This window comes from Ciconia boyciana, chromosome 8, assembly GCF_034638445.1.
Source record: "Ciconia boyciana chromosome 8, ASM3463844v1, whole genome shotgun sequence".
Classification (NCBI taxonomy): Eukaryota; Metazoa; Chordata; class Aves; order Ciconiiformes; family Ciconiidae; genus Ciconia; species Ciconia boyciana.
The window spans coordinates 10,790,470-10,813,968 of NC_132941.1; the positions used below are offsets into that span (position 1 = coordinate 10,790,470).

Sequence of the window (23,499 nt, forward strand, 5' to 3'; positions counted from 1 at the left end):
CTTCAAACATAAATTTTCAAGTCAATCAATATGACTATGGAAAGATGGGCATGAACCAAACCTGGATCCAAACCCTACCTACATAAGCCAGCAACAGCAGCAGAATGGAGTATGAACAGAACAACTGAGCATGCTACCACATGTTATTAGCAGTAGTAAAAGCCCTACTACTTTACATTTAATATTCAATAATACCGGACAATTTGATACTTAGCTCCTGGCTGAAAGCAGCCTTCATTTTTTATTAGAAACACACTATGCCAAGGGAAGTACTCCAAGTGACTAATGTTCGTGGTGGCCAGGATTCTATCACCAGTGAAAAGTGAAGCATCTGCCTCATGTGTGGGCCCAACTCTCATATTTTTTTCATGAGTGTCTTCTATGACAAGGGACTTTATATGTGGACTGAGATCTTTGCCAGCCTTCCTTCTTGAAAAATGAAAGCCCTCTCCTGGGTCACCACAAGTACACTTTCCTCAAGCACAAAGCCACAAAGGAGAACCCTCTGCAAAGGAGTTCCTCAACAATGAGGCTCTGCAGTTGCTTCATTTTCTAAACCTCACTTCAGGATGTGCATGCAAATGGCAAAAGGACTTCAATTGTTTTGATTCTGCACCAAATCTGCTTTCCTATTGGTGAAACAATTGAACAGCACAGAGGAAAATCAGGGTATTTCAGAACATTAGTGTGTACCATGTTAAATACACAATTGAGTTAAACTTCAGTTTCAGCAACATGAAACATGAAAAAGGTTCAGCTTAGCACTAGCCGAAATCAACCTGAAGGAGTCAGAACTTCTGAGAGCTAAAATCATAATTGCTTCCTTAAAGGCATTACTTGAATAAAATTAAATGCATTTCTCCAAAAGCCTCACTAGCATAGCAACTGATTGGCCCTTGAGGATTCCTACAGATACTTGTCATTCAGCATGAAATCAGGTCAGCAGCTAAAATTAAACACCCACCTCTCCCCTGCACCGCATGTGGAGTCATCGCTTTTAGTATTGCTCAGTCTCTGCCTCCCCAAATGGGTTCATTCTTACCACAAGCTTAAAGGATGTCTTATCAAGGAGCACTGATGGATATAGTCATCCTGTTCCGAGATGAAACTGTTGGGAATCAGACTCGCAGTCCCTTTGACTCCATCTGCATTGATTAGTTCTTGGGCAGCCTGCCAAGGCAGTGTGCTGCCTCTTACCCTCGCCACTGTTAATCTGCCTAAGCGAGGCCTGCAAGCCCTACATAAACTGCAATTTCTCTTCATTAGTGTGATTCTGCCTGCATGAATCTGATAACATATGGGATATTATCATAAAACAGCCTATTTCACCAATTCATTTTCTCCTTTATGAAGATTATGAATGTACTGCAAGTGCATTGGGCAGGATAAAACAGAGGAGTCTACTGTACGGTTTATCTTTGATTTAGTTTCTAAAATGCAGATAGCCTTCCTTTTAAGTTCACATTTCCCAATAATCCTGTGCTAATATGTTTTAAAAACTGCTGACTCTCTCTCCCTGATTTCCCCTAGTTCATTATGGGGCTGATCCACACCACGTGTCACTTGCCTCGATTGAGACTTTAATGATGAACAGAGCTAGCAGATGCCGCACAACGGAAAAAATGGGAGGTACAGTAACTGTTTAGTCAAGCCTAATCACTGCCACAGTCTGACTAAGCATGAACATGAAACATGATCACAGTTTGACTACGGATTATGTAATTCCAAACATGTGCTTTATGCCCCCTCGCTTCCTGCCTATTTCAGATAACACAAGTCTGTTGGAACGGGCAGTTTCTGCACAGCTGAATGAGCGCTTTGTCTGGGAACAATATGGATGCAGGTAGGCTCCTACCTACTTCTGAGATTTATTAATTAGCACATGTCCCCATTTAATGAAGCCTGTGTGCCCTCTACTGGTACATGCGTGCATTCCCAAGAAGATCAACACTCCTAAACTGAATAGCCTTACATATAGAACTGCTGTTGCAAGCTCCTTGGACAATGTGTGCATGCTCGTCCTGGCATGCTTCCACATGCAATAAAGAATAAAATGAAATTAAGACCCCCATTTATTCTAAACCTCACAGCTGTTTTGTCCTTAAAACTGTTAGGTTGGTTTTATGCCTCCATTTTGAGGGCATTTTCTGCTAAAAGGTACCATTATAATTGTAAGTGCATGTCTCTTTAAAAGGAGATTTTTGTATGCACTGATCCATTAAGGAGTTGGAGTAGGGGGATGTTGCAGAGGACAGAGAACACAGAAGCCTGCAGCAACCATAGACTTGTTCTGAGCTGCTCCCAAGAAAAAAAGTTCAGCTTTCCAGGATTAATCCATTATCAAAAGCTACACTACTCCTGGCTAATCTGTATCAATTACTGAGCACAGACACATGCAGTAGAGGTCATTTTAATAAGCAGTTCACTCCTTAAATTGCTTCCACTGTCAAATTAAGTCAAGATTGCTAGGAATCATAACTAAGGGATCATTACCTTAACCCATCTGACAGCCTTTTCTGCAGACCCTTCTAACTATTTATACTGTCAAACAACAATAGCAGACCCTAGAAGCAGACCCTAGAAGAATATGGAATGGCTCTTTTTAACAAGGAAAAATAAAATATAGCACACGCCACAGGATGGACAGGGTGAAAGGGGCATTCAATGAAGATAAATGTGCCCATATACTACCAGCTGGTGCCAGTGCCCAGGGAGAATGTGATAGTTCCCTGCAGTTGGATGGTTCCCAGGGGGAAGGGGACATGCCCAAGTGCCACTCATACATGGTTGCAGAGCAGAGGAAAAAAGTATCTTGCTGTGCCCTAGACCATGACAAATCCCATGAAAAAAAACCTCAGAAAAAGAATACTTTCATGCCTCACTAATGGCATTTAAAACAATGACAGAAATGGAAACAGCTGAGTGCACGGCTGACTCCCTGCCTTGGGAAGTGTGTTGGCGTATACTGATCTGTTCCTGGCAAGTGCACAGCATCACTGGCACAGGTAGCACTGGGAGAGTGTATCCAAAGGGTTAACCATTGCACATCAAAGAGAAGGTGCAGGCATGAATGTAATTGAAAACTGGCTAGCCCAGGGCATATTAAAAGCTGTATAAATTTTAAACGCTGCTCATCTACAAGACTCAACTCTGAGCACTGATGTAGTGACCTATGCCAGCAAGGTCTGGTTGCAAGAGGAAGCTATTGCTTAGATGCATATCAAGGACTCCTATCTATTCTTTCCTTTCCTTTCAAACTGAGCCGAAGCTATTGCATCAGCAGGTGAGTAAAAACTGGAGTTTAACTGCTGCAGAAAACAGAAATGTCAAACAGCCTGTCAGGAGTAGAATTAGAGTTCTATTCAATCCTGCCTGGATGAAAGTGTAGCACAAAATGACCTGTAGTGGCATCTTCTCTATATTTCTGTGATTCCACTTCATTATTAAACTCAATTTTCACTGTGGTCTCATCCAGCCTAGAAGAGGTCACATCCAAACATGGAAGCAAACACAGCATTAAACACAATTTTATGCCAATGTACTGCTATTCAGCTCTATTAAAGTATCATGATAGACCCTGGGGAAGGAAGGGGAGCCAAGAGACAGGTGTAGATAGATATTTTTTGAAAGTGCTAAAAAGCATGAGTTTCAAAGCAGAACCTGTCTGGAAAGGAGTGAGGAGGCTCACTAACCCACAGGTACTAATGCATTTTGAAACATGATCCATTTTACAGAGTCAGGGTACAGCAAATGTCCACACTGTGTTTCTAATAATGCCTGTGAGAGCGATAAGGGACACTGTACAGTGCTGTTGCAGGTGTGAGGAGCTGTATGTGTAGGTGAGCAGGAGATGGAGCCAGGCCAAACACTACAGGCCCAGCTTCCTGCCATGCACACACACACACACGCATGTTATTTTTCCAAATCCAGACACAAGCTTATTAATTTCTATTTCAAGGATGCACACATTGTACCAGAGACATGTTCTCAGTAGCAAGTATCTGTCCCTACATGCTCAGATTATTTTCCTATAGCTACTCCTGCTGGCTGGTGATGTCTCTGTTAGAGCTATGTGACTACCAGCACTAGAGATTCCCCCAGCCACTCCACATTAATTACTGAACAGCAACAACCCAAATTGCATAAACAACTCTTCTATGTCTAAAAACTTCATTCTGGTTGTACATCCTCACTTAGTATTTGGTTGGACTGGGAGGAGATTAGGCCATCTCCATTTCCTCCTTCTGCTCAGAAGATACAAAGGAGACGAGCTAGGAGACTGACTCTATTTTTATATAAATATATATTTATATATATAAAAATCCTGGGCAGATGGGAAAATTCTGCCTGACTCCAGAAGGTTTTATATATACACGCGCACACACACACACATATATATATATGTGTGTATATATATATTTTTTTAAACTGTTGGCCTCCATCAGAAACAAGATGCTGGTCCAGGCAGACCTGTGGCCTGTCCCAGTACAGCCGTGCTGGTGGAGTGGAAGGGATGAGGGAGCAGTTGGCTCTGAGCAGCCTCAGCCCCTGCCTTTCTCTCTACACTGCCTGCAGGCACAGGTGCTCTCCCTGCTGAAAGGTGCCTTGCCCACTGGGTGGTAGCAGCATCACTGTCAGACCAGGTTTCTGAACCAAACAGGTTAGCTTCTGGAGCCAGGCACGAATTTTCCCGTCTGGCCAAGATTAAACACCTGTTAGGTGGGTTTCCCGATTTCCTCCTACCATCCTTGAAGCTGAGTGCAAAGGAAAAGGAAGGGAAAGAAATAGCAGCTTTAGAACAACGGGGTTCGGTAATAAATATCAGAAACATTATTACAACTTCCAGCCTGTGAGGACATTAGCAAAGATCTTCAAAGAATAAGATCTTGAGGTGCAGTTGTGTAGAAGATCGAGGGGGGTGGTAGTGGGAGTCCAACAGACCTTGCTAGTTTGTGGGCCCTCTTAGCTCCTCATTACTAAGGCTCTAGTCTGCTTAGCAATGGTGAACAGCAAGATCTTGGCTAATAGGAATAACGATGCTTCAGTTTTAAAGCAGAAAGATATTTATCACTTTTCTGGATACAGTTAATGTCTGGGTATTTGACTCTTAAGATGAACGTTTATAAGGTTGCCTACCAGGTCTATCTTCATTTCTCCTACATGTCCCGATCAAGCAACAGAGTGTTATATAGGATAGGATTTTATTCTTTTAGTCAAAACAAGTATAGAAAAAAGTTCTTAATTTCCTGTGAACCGAGTCTTCTCATGCCTTAATCCTAAGCTTACAGTGACCTTAACACTTGGCACTTGTTATTGCATGTATCCTCACTGCTAACAACCAGCAGCAACCACGGCATTCACTGCAGAATCAAAGCAAATAAAACTTTTCTCTCATTGGTATTTTAAAGAAGGAAATAAGACTATTTCAAGATTTTAAGAGCAATTCCTGTACTCAGAAAGATCTTAAAGTTTAAGTAAGTGAACTGGGAGTACTCACTAACAGTGACCCATTGATAAACCTAGAGAATGAAGTCCTGTTTCCATCCAAACAACAGATAGCCCGCGCAGTACAAGTTCTCCCACTTCCACCTCAATCTTGTTCTGACGTCATGTCTAGGACTGAGAAAGTTGCTTTAGTCTCCATGTCCATTCAGTCATACTATTCTTGGAATTAGATTTGTGCCTTCAGGCCTCAACCAATTCAAGATTCAGTTGTATGAAGCATTCATAATGCGAGACAGTCCCTGCCCCAAAGAGCTTACCATATAAACAGCACTTTCTAAAAGCAAAGAGCACACAGTCAAGCTTTGCATTTCTGTATCAGACCGTCTGCAAGGATGCTAGTTATTTCCAGGATAACTACAGTTTTATGATGTGAAAATCTTGCCTATTGGGGATCAAATCTCATATTCAGCAAAGCAGCCATCAGATGACAGTAACTATTTTTAGGCTACTTCTGACCTTTCAGAAAGTAAGGGCTGTTCAAAATGATGATTAAAATACTAAGTAAATTATGCAGAGAGTTGAATAGTCTGAAGAAAATGTAACTTCATTTAGTCTTGCATAATGCCTTTGGTAACACGGTTAGATTCTTTTGGCCCACAACAGTCAAATTTTCCACTGTAGTGTTAGGATGTAAGTTGGGCTGGTTATTGAGTAATAGAGAGGGCTTTCTTATTTGTGCAAACTTCTTAACCTTCAAGAGAACAAAGATTAATCAACAACATTGAAGAGGCTGTTGTCATGAGATCCAGTCATAAGATTTGTAGGGACTCCTGCAGAGGTTGCAATCCTTAAAACTGGTTTGGAATAAAATCTGAGAGATGGGAGCACATAGAGAAAACATTTTCAAAATAAAATCCAACATAGTTATTAATGATGGAATAAAGGAGGTTCTACCATTGCAGTAAAGAAATCTGGAGAGCAAAGGCCAATTCCAGTGCACGAAGCAGACATTGTGAGGTAGGAAGAAATACAGACAAGGCCACCTCCTTCAGAGTTTGGTATCTAAAGCATCCAACTGGCTTTCAAAGCAAGAGCTCCTCATTTTGAAAATGACTTCTGAAATCATCGCCAGGGTACCCTTAGACTGGCTTTTCTTGCTTCAGGCTATTTCTGTGTTAACATGGAAGTGACATAAAGGGACAGCTCCGTACTTTAAAGCAAGGTACTTAAGGGACGCATGGCCGTGTGGCACAGGCAAGCAGCCACATGTAGCTGCAAGTCTGTGTGGGTCCAAGAAATTGGGGACAAGATTTTCAAAACTGTTCGAGACTGCTGGCCTCACCCTACTCAACATCAAAATTTCCACTCTTAACGGGAGGAGATCTATGCCGATGCTAACCAAGTTCTTGAAAATTGCCTCAAAGGATGCTTGGTAGTATTTGAAAAGGGGTGGGCTCTGGTGTTCACACGCTGTCTTTGCCTGTGGCCATACTGATCGGCTTCCAACAGTTGCACCTGAAGAAATCTTAGCAAACACTCCCTCCTAATTAAAGATGGACCAGTGAGTTTCTGAAACCTTAACTAGGAAAGAAGCCTCCTCTCCACGCTTGTCACATAAGGCAGCCCGAGACAGGGTGGGCTCAGCTTGTCACATCACCTTTCTCTGAGCTGCTAAATGTCTTTCGTTGTGGCTTACAATAAAGTGCTTAACACTACCTGGGAGTTATACAGCACTGATCAAGTTGAGGAGCTGGGAAAGTACCAAGCCATCATCATGTTAGAAGATGCCTCCTTAACTCCTTACCAAAATCATTACTTATCTACCAGGCAAATAAAAATCTTGAAACATCGAGTATCGAAACATCTGAGGCTTTGCTGCCAGACCTCTCAAAACAAGGGAGAAAGGGACAAGTAGCTAGTAGGAACCATAAAAATGACAGCTGAACTTAGAGAGAAGGATTAGCTGTCTGGATAACTTGGGGGGAGAAAGAGAACCAGGGAAAGCTGGAAGCAGTTGGCTTGTACAGCTGATTGAAGAGCAAGTTCCTGATGAGGACCAATGGAAGTAGTCATAGAGCTAAAAGGCTGGGCTGGATGCAGGGGAGATGGTGCTCCAGCTGGTTCTGCTGTGATAGCAGCACAGAGGTCCAGACCTGCATGTTGTGTCTGAGGGCAGCAGGAGCAGATCATCCAAAGCCCAAAGGTCCTGTCTCAGCTACCCAAAGGTAGTTTTCTCAGCTACCCTTAATAAAAATGAACATGGCACAGCAAAGGATGGCGAAGGCAAGCAAGTGCTCTGCATGGAACGTTTTGCTGAGTTTTCCATCGGCTATCAGCAGCACTTTGAGCACTTCAGGGCAGCCAGAAAAAAAAAGAAAAAGAGGGAAACCAAAAACCACAGGCCAAGCTGAAGGCAAAGCAGTGAGGGTTGAGCACAACAGCCTGCAAAGGGCACCCCTGAGTAGCTGCAAATCACAAAAAAAAGTGTGTGAAGAATTAAGACTTGCCTTTGCAGGACCCAAAGGCAAGGGACACAAAGGTGGCTGGGGACACAAGGTGCACAAGGGGGAAGGGAAGCTGAACCCAGGCCCTGTGCCAACCCACATAACGAAGGGGACCAGAGGAAGGAAACCAGAAAGCTCTGCAGTAAACACAGGGATTAGGAGAGGGGTAGATGAACCAGTCAAAGTAACTGACCCAAAACTCTCTTCTCAAAACTCAGATAAGATTTGTGTTTTAAAAATATCCAGTGGTCTCCTCTCCTCCCACTTCCTATAGATTTTTTTTTTTTTTAACACTTTCTGGTTTTGGCCGGGAAAGTATAAGAAAGTGCCAGGATACTGCTAGGAAATCTGTCCTCACAGTGTTTCTGGCCTAACCAGGAGGAGGAGGGAGCTGGACTCTCAAGAGAGAGTCTGTTTCCATTTAATTTCCAGGCCAGTGTTGCAGACTTACAAGGCCAGGGTAAGGTGCCAGACTTCTGGGTGCTGCTGAAAAAAACCTTGGGCCCTTAGAAACTTGTTCCTTCTCAGCTGTCAGGAGAAATGTAAACACAAAGGGAAGAGACTTGAGGAAACATCGTGTCACTGGTAGGCTACTGACATCCCATTAGGAAATATGGAGGGTTAGAGCCTCCCATGCCACCTTCTTTCAAACCACCTCTTTCTTTCTTTCCAAGGCCAGGTCTCTGTTTTGTAACAGAAGCTGCACGAGCTTATTTAAAGCATTAAGTCAGGGACAGCTCCTGGGTTGCACAGTACTAAGCAGACAACACTAAATACAAATTATTTCATTAACCTCTTACATGTTTTTTGAGTTCTGTATTCTACACCTTAAAAAAAATACTGGGGAAACATTTGTCATCGTGAGTTGGGTGATGTAGGTAACATCTGGTTAAAATGCCAGAAGATGCTGGAGGGTTTGCTAGGCAAGGGGCCCTTGTGGGCTACTCACTTATTTGCTATAATTCCCTGGGGTAGCTGGGGGTGTTTTGAGGAGGCCAGAGAGGAAAAGTGTTCAGGGGCTGATGACTGAAAGGCAGGAAAAGCCTCCCTGAGAGCAAGCAGAAGTAAAAGCAAAGCCTTGTGGGAACTGTCAGCGTGGGTGTAACTTGCTAGAGGTTTGGGTTTTTTTCCCCTCCTCCCATGGCAGCAGAGCCTGCATCAGTATCGTTCTGACTTTCAGCTCCTGTCACAGCACTACTCTGTTTGTGTAACTCTTTTCCACAGACCAGCCCTGACAAAAGCTTAAAGAACTTTGTGATGACTCTAAGTGTCATTAAGCAAATGGGGAAACGGTGCTCAACCTGTCACTCAAGGGCTCATGGAGTCAGTACAAGAATTTGTCTAGCTTTTCTTTAGCACTTTTCTGGGGTTAAATTCTCAGCCCTTTTGAATATATTTATTTTCTTTCAGCATACCAAAGAAACCACCCATTCAAAAACATTTGCTTTAAAAGAACTCAACCCATGCATAATCAAAGACAAATCATACTTTCTGGAATTCAGGGGAGGGAAGAAGCAAGGATCCATATTTTAGGTTTTGAAAGAAACTGCCACCTTACCTCTAGATGCAATTCAGACCTTTATTATTTTCAGATTTTTATTCTTCTAATGGCAGAAAGTTACTTCAGCCCAACTCTCTCTGTGCTGCCAGCACCACTTTCACACAGTCCAAAGGAAGCAACACCTATCCTCGCTCTCTGTTTACATAACTGTCATGTCCAAAGCAGAATGACTGCAGCAAGAAGTCCCATACCAGGCACAGAGCTAGCAAGAGACAGAAAAACAGGATATAAAAGCAGCTGCTTGACTTAAGGTAAGTGATGGCAACATATGACGCATAAAATATAAATGTTAGTAACTCCAAAATACTTCTGAACAAAAGTAAATTCAGAATGAGCATATCTGAATGCAAGCTCACACTGAGCTTATCAAAAGACACTGGATAGGAATAGGATTTGTCTCTCCTAATATCGTATATACAGTGTATTTAACTAACAAATATCACACTTCTAACCTCCGACTCCAGCAGAAATACAAATTTCTGAATCCACCTGCACGTTTCAGAGACTTTCTAAGGTTTGAAAACTCTTGTAACAGGAGAAACGTCTTTGTAGGTGCGATCAGGCCTAACAGATGTTCACATTTATACACGCTTTCCTCCCTACATGCATGCTTTTTCTGTTTATTTAGGAATTCTGTCTGTGTGTCCCTGTCCCCCCGCCCCGAAATCTGTAAGGTCTAGGTAAGATTGGCATGTAAGACGTGTGGTCCAGCAGGTCTTAGAAGGGCCCTCTGGAGAAATCTCTTTTCTAAAAGATTTTGGCACCTCTAGCAAGGGCATGCGTGTGAATGCAAGCAGCTGTCTGGAAAATATCCTTGAAGGTATTCAAAACCATAGTCGTGGGCAATGTGCTCTAGGTGACCCTGCTTGAGCATGGGGGTTGGACAAGATGACCTCCAGAGGTCCTTTCCAACCTCAACCATTCTGTGATTCTCTGGGTACAAGCCCAGGGCGGTGAGTGATAGAGAGAAGCAGAAATAGAGACATACATTTTATCCACACTGAAAATTTTTCATGCTCTTATGTTCACATCTTTATCCCAAACTTGGACTTGCCTCCCCAGAAGATGTACCATATTTAATTATTTTTTAAGAACCTAGGAAAGATGTGAAGAACAAGCTCACCATGAGAGACAAGGTACAACCTTAACTGTGAAGCAGCCACAAGATTTCCAGTTGCCAAGCTATGCCACAGCATCTCTCCAAACCTGTTTTAAATGGCACAAATAATAAAAAATCCTACAGGTTTTATTAAAAAGTAGCAAATATTGTACGTATGTGCACTTTATCTACAAAATGTTTAGAATCAGAAACAAAGGAAGAGTGAAGGCTAAGCATTCATAAATGGTACAGGTAATGGAAACCTGGGCTATTAATTTTCAGCACTGCACAGATAGTGGGAAACAAGGGCACAAATGGATACCCAAAAAATCACCATAAAAGACATTTAATTTTCTGACTCTGAGTTTAATAAACACTTGGAAATACTTTCCAGGCATGTTAGTTAAGGTAGTCATAATATGCATGAATGCTAAAAGGCGGCCCAGGGCTGGGAGAGGAACCAAGGATGAACCATCTGACATTGTTCATTATATAAGGTATCATCTACCATCTCAGAAGAAAGGATTTTAAAACTCTCTAAAGATACAGAGCATTTTCTAAAAACAACTTTTGAAAATCAGCATCTTGTTTTGAGATTATTCAAACAGCAGTAGCTTCTACCATCCACTCACTTCTGGGGAGAAGGGCAACTACGCAGTGTGATATATAAAAATACACAACCTCTTTGATGTTGTATGCTGCCAGATAATTAGCAGAATTGCACAGCCAGCTTAATGTTAGAATTATTTGGTTGTGTTTAAGTATTGTGGGTTTTAACATTGGCAAAAATGCTCAAAGCCTCCAACTGGTACAATTTTAAGTCATAAGCAGTAATTGTAAATTAACATTCTGAGTGTTATTTGGTCACCCCATAAATTCCTGAGGACTGTAATACCTTTTTCAGTGCACTAAGCCTTGACCTAATGACTACCCTCTAGTGATCCAAGTGGAGTTTATGTTCGTAGGCATTGAACTTTAAGGAGTCTTTGAACAAAAGCCATAAGGCAGATAGATATGTAATGCTAGATATGTAATGCTGGGGAACTCAACAAAAACATTAATATTTTAGCCAGCCATGTAGCTTTAGGCTTCAGAAGATAAAAGAAAATACCCTAATTATTAAACTGCCCATTCTTCCCAATAATTTTAAATCACAGGCTGAATAAACATTTTGACTAGTTCAATAACGACATCTCTCTCTCTCTCTCGGAAAGGAAGAGTTAATGGACATAGCAGATGATGGAGACTTTCACCAGCCTTCCTAGAATACAACGGCTGGTAGGCCCTTGACAGCAGCAGCTGCAGGCTCGCTCACAGCCGGCTCCCCAGCTCAGCTGTCATATTACATATCGGGATACAAGGAACCTCTCTTGGCCTAACAGCTGTCTCCCTTAATGGATTGCCCAGTTCACTGCTTCCAGACATCATCAATTTCTCCCTGCTCAAATCCTCTTTGCACACTTTGGTGCAGCTTCTAGTTCAAACCTGCCCTGGGGATAGAGGAATGGTCAAATTCCAGACTACCTTTGCACAGGCGAGAAACAGAATCGTTTTGTTCTGCCATTTGGGCTGGAAACCAGATAATCCTGTAAGTGAGCTGAACCAGTTACAGTGCGAAGCTTTCAGAGAAAGCAGTTATAATTTCATAACAAACTTCAAAATAAATATGGTAAACATGTGCCTAAGTCAAAGCCTCCTCTTTGAAGGATACCACAGATAGCCATCTTCCTAAACAGATTTTTACTTCCTTTAGCGGAAACAAAATACCGTGGATAAGTGCTGAGACGTGTCTCTAAGTGAACTCGTATTCAAAAGTGAGGCTCTTATCTTTGCAATCTTCTCACTGCGATAGGAGTGGGGTAAGCAAAGCCAAGGTTAGATACTGTTTGGCTAACAATAGAAGCATGTGGTGCCTTTCAGAGCATGAATACCAGTTTTTTACTGCAGGTGCTCTTGTGGTGTGGCCACAGGAGGAAAGCGATAACTGACATCCTTTTCCATTCAATTTACAGTCAAAAGAGTGTTTGTAATTTAGTAGTTGACTGGCTGAAGCCCAGCCCATATGGTAGCTGTTGTTCGGCAAAGGAGAAAAAAGAAAAGTACAGTACTTAAACCGGAAAGAACAGGCAGTCTGTGCATCAACGCGAAGCTTCAAGGGGTTCTGGCCCGCTTTCATTCATATTTAAATGTGCACGTTCACACCGGGGACAGAGACACCGAGCCATATTTCCTAATATTGCAAATTAGTGCTTTACTTTAGGTCTTGCGTGTTATACACAAAGAGGAAAAAAAAAAGTGAATGCAGATTTGCATCAGTGTCCCATGAGGAATGCTGAAGGTTAGAAGCAAAACCAGCTGGAAAATACATAAAGAGCACAACACAGACTACAGTCTGGTTCTTTTTTCAGACTATTTCCCTCCCATTTGCCTTCTGATCGGCAGCTCTAAAAGGCCCAGAAGTCGCTGTCTACAGCACGTAATTCTGTACACAAAGAAAACAAACACAAAATGCACAGATGATTTTAAATACATCTATGAGGTGAAATGTAATTCTGAATGGAAATGTCTGGACTTGTGAGGAAAAAAATCACTGTTTTTCTTTTCTTTTTAGGAAAAGATAGGCTGTTATCAACATTTCCTTAAAGACATTAAAAAAAGTTTAAAATGGCAAATACCTCCCATGGACTCTTACGGAGAAAACAATATTTTGAACAAGAAACTGAAATAATGACATTAAGATGAAAAGCACAGAATGATGATTTCAGGTGAGTTTTAGCTTGGTGGGGAGTACTGCAAAATAAACGAATGATAATACACAGTGCGCACTGGCTGCTTGCAAAGAACATGCAATCTTGCTGGTCTTTTGACTTATATTCTACAGCTATGGAGCTTCCCAAGAAAACAAGGAATAAAGGAAAATGGGCAAAGAGAAAAAGCAGCAAGCTGGAAGGAGGGAAAGGAAAAGGGTACAAAGCTGATCTTTTTCACACTTGGATTTCACTACTGTCCAGCCAAGATTTTTAAAACATTTATGGTATCACCGGGGACCTAGAACTGATACATGACTCAAAGCAGAGATCTGGTTATTAAAATTGTGATTAGCAATCACAAGTGCAGGGCTTGTGAAATTCTGCTTTTCCTGTGGAAACGAATCCCAGAGATAGGAGCTTCACAGAAATTGTATTTACACATCACCATACACATTGGCAACTACTGCAAAGCAGCTTCAATTTTTGTCCGTTTTGCCTTTAACTGAGGATAGGACACAGATCACATTAATAAGGCAAAAAGGACACGTGCCAGCCTGAAATGAAATAGAAAATGGTCAAAAATAATTGCTACAGTCTTCCAACTAGTTCCCAAACTGTCCACACCTTGCAATCATATCTTCTTAGGAACAGTTTTCTTTTCCTCTTGCACGTGAAAAGCCATACAAACATTAACAGGAAACTGTCTGAATATGCAGGAGAAAGACTGAAAGTGACTGTACACAAATTGCTCTCAGACACACAAGTGATCTGAAAACACTGGTTTGATTTGGTTGATTTTAATACCATTATATGAGGCATTAATTCGGTATTAGACATTCATACCAATAACACAGAAGACCCATATCCCCCAAAAGATAAAATGCACGCAAGCCAACACATGGAAGGACCAACAAAGAAAGAGACTTTCTTTGCTTCGACCCAGTAATAGGCTGTGGCAAGAATAAGTTCTTCAGACTCAGAAAAATCGCAACTCATCACCCCTTGCAATACCCTGGATGACAACATGAAGGTATTTACTGGAGAAACTGATAGGCACCATTCAGAGGTATTTTGAAAGAACCCTTTGCAAGAAGTTCCACTGAAAACATGTTGTGTTAAATGAGAAAATTGTCTTTGTTGGGTCACGTAAAACTTGCCTTTTCTATAAATGAAGGCCATTTGCTGTAGGTAAACCCATACATTTTGATTTTTTTGCAATGTTTCAGAAATTTAAAAGTTGGTGATTGTGGAAAAGAGTTTCTCTTTGCTGTTGTGTTTCAGGCTAATTAATAAAGTTATTTAGATCACAGAATTAAAATAAAACACCTAAGTTACAGCTCAGCTAGATGTGCATACTATACGGGTTGGCATATAATGGACATGTTAGGAACATTAAATGAGGCTATGTGTATCCCAATTTACTACCTTTAAAATATTGTTTTGAGCAGCTAAAAGTTAGTTGCGCATCTAACAATATTAGTATAAGCATGTTGTTATTCCATACTATATTTCTGCAGGTTTTATTAGCAAGGCCAGGAGTCAACATTAGTGATTTACAGTCTGTAAAAAGGATGATGTCACTGAAATGTGAAAAAGGTCAGAATCCCCAAAGACAAATTATCTTGACAATAGAGTGAGATCATTCCATACACTTGTCTGCTCCAAGGCGCAATAATCAAACAGACCTACATGTAAAGCCTATGCTGAGCATTAGATAAAAGCTACAGAGGCAGCACTTTTTCCAATGTAATACAGTAGACTGCTGTAGATTTTGCTCTGAGCTTCACTCACGAAAAAGCTTACTCTGCAAGGGTCCCAGTCCATTCATTTTTGCTAAAACATTACAAAGAAACTGTTATAAACATACGTAAGCTTGAATAGAAGATCTGGTTCCATTTCAAATAGAAGCACTGATACCTACATGGAACAAAATAATGGGGCTCATTACCAAAGGAGAGTTTGCCTTTGAACCTTCATGTAAGGTTTAATATACAGCTTTTCCCTGCACTAAAATTCTACAGGCTGGTTAAGATCCAAATCTGCATAAAGAATAAAATCCCCAATTGATTTTCATAGGTTCTCAACCAGAATAAATCGTTTAACTTCTTTGATTTAAAGCAGCTACAACACTAGCTAACTAATGTTCACTACCAAGACAACAGAATTACTCAAGTTTAAAAAACCTGAGGAAAGATCCACATTTTTGTTACTGCTTGAGTAATTTCTACAGGATCTTACTGGTTGTATCTCTATTACCTCCTGCAACATTTTCATATGGGTATGGCGGGTGGAGATTGCTGTGTAGTGGTAAAAAGAAAAGCTGTCTCTACGGAACAGGGAGTGATGCTAATCATCCAACAGGAATGAGCAGTTCATCAACACATTCAAAAATTAAGACAGTTTTTTAAAATGATGAATTAATTTGTAACACAAGGTCTCCTCTTATTTAGAAGTGATAAGCATTGAATTGTTAGCTTGCCTCTTTCATCTCAAATAAACATAAATTGCCAAAGTTCAGTGCTTCTGAAGTGAAAAATAAGTCCTACATAGTCTGTTTAATGAAGAATTGCAATTGTGCTCCTGCATGAGCTAACTAGCTTCCTGGATGTGGGTGTTTCATTTAAACTTCTAAGAGGACATCAAAACACATTTACATGAATACAGATCATTGCTTCCGCTGGGTAATTTAAATGCATCTTACAGCTGTAGAGAAGGATTTTCTCAGTATTCAAAACATCCTTCTTAAGAACAGGAATTATTAACTTATTACTTTCTTTTTATACACATCAATAAAATTAGACCCACCTCTGAACCCCCATATTCTCCTAGCAGCAACCCTCATCCTCCTTCCATTTGCCCTGTACCAGAACTCTAATAGTTTTGCCTGACAAACGTTTTGTGGCACATTGAGTTTACAGTGAATGCTCCTCCAGGTGGTAGACATGCGTCACAGCTATTCCCACCCGGTGCTATCACAACATCCCAGCACAGCCTACCGAGTTTCTAAAATCAGGTATTTCCATTACTGATTAATATTGGTGTGCTGGAAGACTGACCACCATGAGGAAAGAGACCCCTCTACGAAATATGTTGCCTCTGGGTATTCCTTCTAGAAGGGTAGGATAATTTTTTTTTAAAAAAACAAGCGAACAAAACGCAAGGCTGTTCCTTTAGCAGGAAGTGCTGAGAGTGGAAACTCAGTTTCAGACTTCTTTCATGAGGCAGTTAAATGTTTGTTCACTTTGCAAATCATCTGTGTGGGTGAAGGTGAATGATGCAGCCCTATCAGTTGATCTCGGGAATGTGGTCCATTAAAGAACCACCCTGCCCTGAGGGACCCAACAGGGTGTACGTATGGAAGGCTGTACGAATTAATGCTGCATAAACTGGTAATGACTTCTGATTAGATATTATAATACATCCCTGAGCAATCAGCATAGAAAAAAACACCCCAGATTTTGCCACCAGTTCCTACTCTGCTACACAATCCACAAATCATTCATTTCACTCCCACAAGCATGCATTTAGCTTTTTAAAAAACATCATACAGCAAATTATGTAGTGTTCAAAAAGACATTTGCCAGGGCTGAAGGAAAAGAGAAAACACATTTTTGATAACTTGATGAGTTCCTGGGATGTTCCCCCCTATTTTTACATCTCAAAAGAAAAGCAGCATGTTCTTTGGGTGTGTCATTATAAGTCAGTGATGAATATCATCACCAAGAGGTTTCATATAGCAGCATCAGAAAAGGAAATACGGCATAATAGGGGAAGTCCCCATCTTTGCCTTGAAACACTGAAAATATACCTATGATTCAAAAGATGTGTTTAAATCCACAGAGTAAAAGGGATGCAAAATAAACAAACTCCTCTTACTTTGCTATAATACTAAAAAAAGATTTTTAGAGGATAACAACATAAAAGCAACGTAGCTCAAATTAATGGAAAATACCCTTTGATTTGGAAATTGACAAAAGTTGCAGAATTTCAGTCTCTAAGTATCAGGAAATCATTATTTCTGCAAACCTCCTCTGTAACAACTCCATCAACCTTTCCAAAATAATATTTGTAGCAAAAAGGCCTTTGAACCTACCAAATTCTTATTTTCTCTTCTATAATGTTACCTCTGGTTGCACAACTTTTGAAAGTGAAGGTTGCCCATTTATCCAGTAAGCATCTTTCTCTCTTCTGGCCCTGATTACTGCTTCATCTACAACAGCACTTACTGTCAACAAAAGCAGAGTGAAAAGCTTACACTGTGACTTTTTGTCCTTTCATTACTTATTCAGGATGATTAAAGCTGATCTCAAATAATTTCAAATTGATTTTTACATCTGAAATATCAAACAACAACTTGTCATTTCTCTCCCTTTTGTTGACGTGCTGGATAATGATGTTGTGCCAGACTTAAGCATTAAGTCTTTCTCACAGAGCAAAGAAGAAAGGCCAATTCATAAGAACTGGTGAGAGAAGGAAAGCTCTAGTTCAGCTTGTAGTCTTGTTTGGTCCAGTTGCCCAGTCCGCCACAGATTTACCCTAAGCACTTCAATTCACAGAAGTGATGACTTGAGACTTCTCTAGTAAAAGCACAGTACAAACACACTTGTTTGCTCTGATGCAACCTAGGGGCTAAAGGAGGGCTGTAAATCTTTATAAAATTAAATCCAAGGTCTAAAAATGAAAATAGAACAAACTATTATTTAAACATTTACCCTGACAGAAAGCAGAGGTAACTCAGCATACATCCAGCAAGGAGGGAAGAATCAAGACTAGCATTTTCCCCCACCAACAGCTCGATATTTTAGCAGATTTACTGTCAGCCTCCAGCCCTTCTGCTTTGGATCATGCAGACTCAGATCAAGAATTAAATGTAGAGAAAAAGGCATCTGTTCACGGACTATTAGCAGCTCTTTGTTTTATAAAGTGACCAATGTTTCCAAAGGATTCAACATCTTTTATTTTTAAATAAGGATTTTGCAAGAAGCTTATCTGCAATGAAAAAAAACCCACCACCACTTTATAAAAAGTATTACAAAAGTCACTTTTACAGTTACAGTAAAAGACCACAACACAGACATTAAGAGTCTGTCCTTCAAAACCACGGGTCTTTCATTTACTTGGTGGTTTGGGATTTTTTGTTTGTTGCTTTTAAAGCAAAATACTATATTTGGGGGTTCTCATATGCATTTGGTTTTTCTGCCATCATGGTGAAGCTGCAAACATTTTCATGTTTTTCTCTAATTTGATGCCAACATCAAGCTGGAAACTTTTTTTTTTTTTTAAATGAAAACAGAGATTCTGATGAAATACAAGACCTGAGGTTTTTAGGAAAAACAAAATATCACAAGATTTGTCATAAAAACATGGAGTTGGCAACATTAACAGTCTCCTTATCCACAGTAGCTTGCTATTTAGAGGAGTGCTCACAAGTCTGCAGACATATTTCTGCTCTCCAGTAATAAACCTATGAAGAAAAAAGGCTTAGCTAGCATTATCACAGATACCTGTCACTTTGTAAGTCAAGAACAAAATGAAAGTGGCACAAAAATCAGATCCTCTTGTGGCAGAAATCAAACAGGACTCAACTGAAGTCACATAAACCACAATGAATTACCCAAAATGAGATTCTGGTCCTAAATCTCAATCTATATGTACTAAAAACTGAAGACTAGGCTGTATTACATACCACGCTTCCATGTAATCAGCTGCAAAAGACCTGCATATCCCCCAGGGAGGCAACACAAGGGAGTCAATTTGCCACACCAATGCAAATGCCATGCCAGTCACATGGCTGCACTGAAGAGTGTCTGACAAAATATGTATGATTTCCATACCGTTCAGTGGTTCTTTCAACTGTTCAGTGATTTTCTTCACTGAACAGCTCCTTTGTTCCTTCCAGCTGAGGTTAAAGCTAATATCCAACTTCGACTCTTTCGGCCTCTGTTTTCCTTTGGCTGCCTGCTCACAGGACATACACTCTCTGGGTTAACATGGCCAATAGTATGGACTGGGAAACTTGTCTCTTTTGATTGTCTCAGAGTGAATCACACATAATATGACAATGACATTGCTCAAGTCCAAACTGCTATTATCAACACTAAATCTGTTTATACTGTGCCCTTACATCAATACAACAAAAGCAAGGGAACCTTAAAGTTACTTCACCTTTCAGACATGTTTAGAAGATGCAGCCATTTTTTTTAGTTAGCTGTGAGGAAATAAATAGTTTCATTCTTTCTGGCCAGACAAATACATTACCTGCAAGCTCTAGAGCAAAAGAAGAGCCCAGCTTGTCAGCCGCCATTTTCCTTTGTCAACCACAGTTTTAGCATCTTCTCTTTGGCTTGGAAGAAATGATGTTGATAAGCTCAAGCACAAGTGACAGCTATCAGAAAGCAGTCACTCTTCTATAGCCCAAACTCTTCTGGCCCAGGTTGGCAGAGGCTTCTTCATGTATCTAGCTGTATTCAGCTTTGGGGTGCTCAACTGAGAACCACAAGAACAAGAAAATAATTAAGGAGTTTCCCTTATAGCATTCTCTTACATGAGAGGAGAGTAAGGTCTGTAATTTCATGACCCTGGGCTGCCCAACCTCATGCAGCCCACGGATCTCAGAACAACATCCCTTCAAATATCCTAGCATGCACGAATCTACAGTTCTTCAGGCTCCACCTGTCCCAGCAGCAAGATTCAACAGAAGCCATGATTCACTGCTGGGTCCTGGCTTAAAAACGTTATTTAGAGCTGCTTTCTATACAGTCAGTAAACTGGTACCCAGGGAATTTCTGTTGCTGGGAATGCACAGCTCCCTTCCGCCACTCTCCCTGAAACGATGAGCCTGCCACAGTAAAGGGGTTTCTGTGAAATCTGCAGGACAGCGAGGGAGACAGAGAAACAAGCTATGGAGGCTTGTTTCTTCATGCTTTCCTTTGCAGAGGCAAGGCTATACAGAAGGCATGCTCTGACTGGTAATTAAGTTCTGCCTGTCAAGGCAGCATATCTTCCATATAGCATACTTGCATACTATCTATTATTGAACACTTCTAGAGCAACAAAGCAATCCCATTATGCAATTAAAACAGTTACTATAAAGGCACCCATACAAGTGTGATGTTATTTTTTTCCACAGCATTTTTACATTTCTTCTCCAGCCTTCGCCTTTCAAACCAGCTGCAGTCAATTACTCACTGGCCTTGATGCTTACAATGTTGGATGTGATAGGAACAGACTAGATATTGTTTTAACACAGGAAGGTTAATTTAAAATAACCTTCCTAAGCTGTTCATACTGCATGACAGCAACATTACAAGGAGAAGACATGGATTCATAAATAGGATCAGCTTTCAATCCCCAGACCAGTGATAGCAGCACTTGTCATGAGCATACTGTGCCTAGTCTCCAGGGGAAGTGCAGCTTCAGCTGCCACTTACACAGCTCCTTCTGTCAGTCACTCCATGAAGCAATGCCAGTTTTTTCTTCTAAAGAGCCATTCTCTTGACCTCCTAAAGGTAAATGCTACCATGACAAGAGATGAAAGACAGAAAACAATTAGCTGCAAGTATGTTCCATAGCATGCCTGCTACTGTATTTCAGCACCAGTTGGCTCTGGATATGTCTGTATCACTGAGCAAATAAATCAGCCTTTGGAATTAGATTGATTGTTATAAAATCATCATTTAAAGCAGCATTAGAAAACTAAAAAAAGAGGACTTACAGTCAAACACATATATTAGAGGCAACCAGAAACCACTGCTTAATGGTTGTATCACTCCTGCCCTGAAAATTTTTGAGTTTTTTTTTTCATCTCAGTCCCTACTCCTACATGACTGACCTTGACTTTGCGTCCTCCCCTTTGAACAAAGTAGGACTAAATACTCAGAGTACTCAGGTGGTAAGTCTAGCCAAAAAGTTATACTGCCTTCAGATGTGGCAAAGGAGTGGGACTCCTGAAGCTTCCACGGACTTTGTTAAGTCCTCTTGAAGCATGATTAAATCTGCCTCTTCATCATGTCAACCTTTTTACAGCTCCCCTAAGGACAGCATTTAGGCTTGCATTGCATGGTGGTCACTCCAAACCATTTTCTTGAATCCTACAATTACAAGACAGCTGGATGTTCCCTTTTTCAAATGCTATGAAATCATCACTACAGCAAAAATTTGATTTTGTAGGGCACACCAAGTTAGAATGCCAGGGATCATTTTGTACTAACCCCCTCTAAAAACTTGTTGCTTACTCCACAGCCTTCTTTTTACATTAAGATTGTGGGATTTTCCTTCTTTTTTAAGCAATTTGTAATCCAGAATTATTGTTTTCAGGAGAATATGGCAGAGGGGACAATGATACACATAACTGTCATGGAGTCATCACTAAAGCCCAAAAGTTTCTTAAGACCTGTCTCTAAGTCTGAGGCCTTTGCTACAGCAAAACAAATGACAGAATATTGCAGGGTAGCAGTTTACACTGGCATAAATCATTCAGAAAGCAATGAAACAAGAGTGATTTATTCATTACCTGACTTAATTTATTACAGTGTAAAAGAACCATATGAAAAATTCTGGAAAGAGCTCCCCACAGATGGGAAAAAAACAGCACTGAATTGGTGATGATGATCAATCTGCCTCCCATTTGTAATTCCACTTGAGAAGATGCATATTTTAGCTGTGCTTTGTGGCCACTTCACAAAAAAGTAGCATAACATTACTGAATTCCCCTCCCTCTCAGGGGATAGCAAATGTGTTTGTGAGCATGTAGGAAATGCAGGGTTTAAAAAGGCTACAGATTCTTTTGACAAAGTTTTATTTTTGCTGCCTGTGCAGATTATTATTTATTGTTAGCCTTTTACACCAGCAGCTTTTGTGGGGGAAAAAATGCATCTAGCTATCTCACTGGAGAACAGAGAGACATGCCAGTTTTGTAAGGGTGAAGGACAAGCCTTTTACACGGCCATCAAAAATGCTAACAGGAAAACACTACTGAATTTTGTTCGTTTTTTTTTGTTCAAATTCCAGAATCAGCAAGTCTTTATGAAGATAAACAGTTTCAGTAAAAAGAAGTAAATAAGTTGATAATAAAAATATTCCTCTAAAGAATCAGTGGAGGGGTTATGGAGTTGGATCCTTGGTAAAATAGGAAATGAAGGAGGAGGGATGAGTAGAGGGGGAGGAAGGATAAATTAACAATAAATAAATAAATAAAGCTTCTGTAGGAAAACAGCATCTGTTGAAACAGAAAAGTCTCTGCCAAACAGCCCAAACCACGCTACTTCAGGGTATCTATTTTTTCCTCCTGTTAGTCATGGTTTGCAGGAGTTTTATAATCACAAAATGATACAGCTGTAAAAGACCAATGCCCCCCAAACTTTTCAGTTCAGTTTATTAATAGAAACTATAAAAATAAATATTAATTTTAATCTTATCTACTTTTCAGTAGATCCAAACTAGCACAAAACAAGTCAAAAAGCACACACTCACAATAGAGGATATGACTAAGCCACATCAAGTAGATGAAAGACCAAAATTCAGAAATACTGCTAAATCAAAATGGTATCTACATGCAAATGTTTTATCTTGCATGTGAACTACTTGTCTAAGCACCAGTAAAATCAGCTGGGCCTACACAGACATCTCATGCTAACACTCTATTTTCCTTCTCAGGTCTGTACTGAAGAAGCAAATCACAGATACGGCAAATTTGAGTAAAACTGCAAACTGGTGAAGAATAGCACAATAAGAAATGTATGCACTTCTTATAATTTTACAGACATATCTATGCATGGTTTAATATAAGGGATTCTACTCCACATTCTGCCAGCCTTTCCCCAACTTCTTTGGATCCCACTCTGCAGAAAATTCCCAAGAAGCCTGAGTTATGGCTGTGGAAATGTCTCAAAACACCTTGTGCCTGGTGACACGACCAACATGGATGTTTGTGTCTTACACCTCAGTCATAGTTGAGATGTCATAAGTGAATCTGAAGAATTAAATTGTAAGCTTGAAGTTCAAAAAATAAGAAATAAAAATAAAAAAGCTGTTTCAAACAGGAATGTGTATTTACTTGGCTTTCTGCATATTCTAAAAAGATTTGTATCAGTACGGGGGGGAGGAAATATAGGAAGAAAATATTCCTGTCTGAAATTGAAA

At 40.4% G+C, this 23,499-nt stretch overlaps 1 long non-coding RNA gene across 3 annotated transcripts; it reads left to right on the forward strand.

The window, feature by feature from the left end:
- Window positions 1–1,771: 1,771 nt before the first annotated feature.
- Window positions 1,772–23,347, forward strand: LOC140656119 (uncharacterized). Of its 3 annotated transcripts, none has more exons than XR_012043979.1 (5): window positions 1,772–1,843; window positions 9,542–9,761; window positions 11,824–12,197; window positions 13,221–13,374; window positions 23,014–23,347. It is a non-coding gene; the product is annotated as an uncharacterized lncRNA (long non-coding RNA). The 3 variants fall into 3 exon arrangements; XR_012043978.1 differs by lacking the exon at window positions 23,014–23,347 and adding an exon at window positions 13,491–15,814; XR_012043980.1 differs by lacking the exons at window positions 11,824–12,197; window positions 23,014–23,347 and adding an exon at window positions 13,491–15,814.
- The last annotated feature ends 152 nt before the right edge of the window (window positions 23,348–23,499 follow it).